This window comes from Heptranchias perlo, chromosome 5 (assembly GCF_035084215.1).
Source record: "Heptranchias perlo isolate sHepPer1 chromosome 5, sHepPer1.hap1, whole genome shotgun sequence".
In the NCBI taxonomy this organism is placed as follows: Eukaryota; Metazoa; Chordata; class Chondrichthyes; order Hexanchiformes; family Hexanchidae; genus Heptranchias; species Heptranchias perlo.
This window is the reverse complement of record NC_090329.1, coordinates 112,996,705-113,000,493: the sequence shown is the minus strand read 5'-3', so window position 1 is coordinate 113,000,493 and position 3,789 is coordinate 112,996,705.

The following is a 3,789-nucleotide window of genomic DNA, read 5'->3' as shown; positions in this document are numbered from 1 at the left end:
ACTTTAGGCAGGATGTCAAGGCCTTGGAGAGGGTGCAGTAGAGATTTACTAGAATAGTGCCAGGGATGAGGGACTTCAGTTATGTGGAGAGATTGAAGAAGCTGGGGTTGTTCTCCTTAGACTAGAGAGGGTTATGGGGAGATTTGATAGAGGTGTTCAAAATCATGAATGGTTTTGATAAAGTAAATAAGGAGAAACTGTTTCCAGTGGCAGAAGGACACAGAGGACACAGATTGGCAAAAGAACCAGAGGCGAGATGAGGAGATTTTTTTAAGCAGCGAGTTATTATGATCAGTGGCAGTGAGTTGTAACGATCTGGAATGCATTGCCTGAAAGGGTGATGGAAGCACATTCATTAGTAACTTTCAAAAAGGAATTGGATAAATATTTGAAGGGAAAATAATTACAGGGCTATGGGGAAAGTGCAGGGGAATGGGACTAATTGGATAGCTCTTTCAAAGAGCCAGCACAGGCACGATGGGCCAAATGGCCTCCTTCTGTGCTGTTTCATTCTATGGTTCTATGTTCTATGATGTCCCTTACCTACATTTTCAAAATCCATCTGCAAAGTTCCAAACTTAACATCTTTAAAAAAGATAAAGGCATATATAATTATTTTTGTTACAAATTAACTAACTGCTGCAGTACATTTCTCCTGATTGTTTTGTGTACTGCAACGAATTTACGATATAAAATGGATGTGAAAAGCAGCTTCAAGCAGTACAAGCAACACAAGTAACTTATCATCGTTGAACTGCGAATTAAACCGGTTTGTTCCCCGTTTGCTGGACTGCCGATGGGTTTTTTTCATTTAACTCTCTTCTACTTCGTATGTCGGCCCAGGGGAAACCCTCAACAGTTTAATCTAATCCAACTGGGTCAAATTTCAATGTTGTGTCTTACTGATGGCTGAAAACCAGCTCAAATTTTACTGATGTGGTTCCCAGTTCTAGAAGGGTGGAAGGTCAGTGGAAGTATTGAAAAGAAAGTAATTTTAGTATTCAAACACAAAATGGACAATATAAAATAAAAGGGGAGATATAAGCTAGATTTAGAGAGGCCTTATTGCTGCCCACTCCATTAGCCTTGACCCATAAAAACTGGGGACACCGTGTTTCAGGCCCCAGGGTCTGCTCCTCTTAAAACTAGTCTTTTGTTGCTTTGGCTGCATTTCAATTCCATTTTTTTTCCCCGTGAGCATTTTGTAGGTGTTGCATCAATCATCGTGCCAATGTTTTTTGGGGACCCTGGTGCTGCCTTTTTGTAGTCATTATTTTTGCTCTGCTGCTTTTTCATTTAAAGTGGCAAATAGCTGCAGCAATCCAAGTAGCACCGAGGGAGGTCAGGAGGATGGGACTCTCGGTTATATCTCCCATACTGCTGCATGGGGAGGACACTTCCTGATTGGACATCATCTGCATTTACACTGTTTCTCCAGGGTTTCCGCCGATATTCCGCCAAAGTTAGGGCTGGAGATTGGGAGAGATTGATGGAAATTCCAGGTGCCTGTAATGTTCTTTCATGGGAGGGGTGCTCCCCTCCCCAACTCCCACACCCTAGCATTATCCCAGTGTAACTTCCAACTCCCTGTGACCAACACCACGGAAGACCTCTTAATTGATTTAATATTATACTAATGTATAAATCACTTCGACAACAACTTGCATTGATATAGCGCCTTTAAGGTAGCAAAACGTCCCAAGGCGCTTCACAGGAGTGATTATCAAACAAAATTTGACACCGAGCCACATAAGGAGATATTAGGACCAGTGACTAAAAGCTTGGTCAAAGAAGTAGGTTTTAAGAAGCATCTTAAAGGAGGAGAGGTAGAGAGGCTGAGAAGTTTAGGGAGGGAATTCCAGAGCTTAGGACCTAGGCAGCTGAAGGCACGGCCGCCAATGGTGGAGCGATTAAAATCAGAGATGCAGGTAAAAGGCTAAAATTAGATCAGATTTTACACCCATTGTTATCGTATCTGTTAATGAAAAACATGAGTGTATTTATTATTATAATACACACACATACAGTAACATTCACCTTTTGGGAATGGGCCTGAGCGGTTAGTCAAAACGGCTTAGAAATTGCATTGCATAGGGTGCTACGTGGACACCCAAGGCCCCAAATTGGCGGGCAAGAAGCCCGTGGATTCACTTACCTGAGGGCTGCTGCGATGCTAGCTGTGGCCCGATTTTTCACCACTCCTCTCTAGTCTTCGCTGGCAAGCTGTAGCGCCGTGCCGGCTCCATTAAAATGAGGTCCGAGGCCCAATATCAGGGGCTCCTCGGACCTCACCATTCTGGCGCAGGGTGTTCACCCTGCTCTCCCCATGCGCCCAAAAATGGGCGTGCCCGAATTTCTAGGCAAACATTTCTAACCTGACGATTCCATACCAACGGCTCTTGATATGAAATGGCGTATTAACGCACGTGTTTTTCTCCATGAAAAAAAAATGCAAATGCTGATTCAACTGGACAGCCTACTGCTCACACAGGCAAAATTGATTTCTTCATAGTCAGACATCAGAGATCATGTAATTGCTCCACAAAGCCTGTGATCTTCTGCAATGGACCACATCAGTTAGTTGGTGGTTTTAGAAGTTTTGTCACATGACCTTATCTGTGATCTTGGGCAGTCATAAATCAATAGGAGTTCATGCCACATTATTATCTGCCAACTTTCATCAGCTAACTCCCAACTCCTGTGAGATTAGGACAAAGAGAGATGTTACACAAAGACTGACATTGATGGGCTGTACACTCGCATTAGCTCCTGCTGACTTTCAGGCATAGAAGAAGAAGAAGTTTGATGTGAGCTGAGCTACTGGGACATGTGAATGGAGTGTAAAAAATGTACTTGGAAAGTGTGCTGTGGTCAGGAATTTCTGACTTCCAAGACACAAGTTGTTAACTACAAATAGAGTTGCTTGGGATAAACAGGGTCACTGGGTGGTTCTGAATGTTATGCTCAAGGAGATCTGGGATGTGTTTATATGTTCCTTGATCTTACATGATTGTTGGTTGTTTATGAACTTACCAGGGTAGAAATTGGTCTGCATTATGCCTGCTTTTCACATACCAATTTAGCAGTGGGGTGCCCTGTGCCCAGGCGGACACATAAAACAGGCATTAGGCCCCTTAATTACATAAATTGAGGGCTAATGCCTGTGAAAGGACCCCTTTTCAAAATGCTCATTCAACTCCACAGGAGTCGCGATCTTCCCCCACCTCCCGTAACCCACTCCAATTCCCACTCTCGGGACGTACCTGAGGGCCACTGCCCCTGAGATGCTGTGTGCATCTGTGCACAAATTAGATGAGTTTGTTTGATAATGCAAAGTCAAGTGATTTGAATATTTTTCTGGCACTCTTGGTGCATCAATAATGTGCACTAGGAACGCCACAGGGGAGCGGGGGGGCGGAATATCGAGCACCAGCAGCCAATAAAGGGCTGTTGGTCACTTTTGGAGGATCGCCAGGCTTTTCAGAGCTGAGGGAGTGGCGAGGAGGAACGGGTGGGGTATGGTGGAAAAAGTGGAAAGGAGTCACGAAAGGGAGAGCAAGGGAATCATATTTAAATTTTCTTAATAGGTTCTCCTCTTCAGGTGTAATCTTAAATGGGCAGTGGTTGCTCAGGAGCTCCCATCGCATTAAGAGCCCCCCCCCCCTCAACCCTGCTTTTTAATTATATTTCACAGCCCTATCAAACCCTTGAACATAGTTTGTGTGCAGGCTCCCAGCGCTCTTCGTGCTGGTCAGCCACACTAGGCCACAATAAGCTATACTGGGCCAC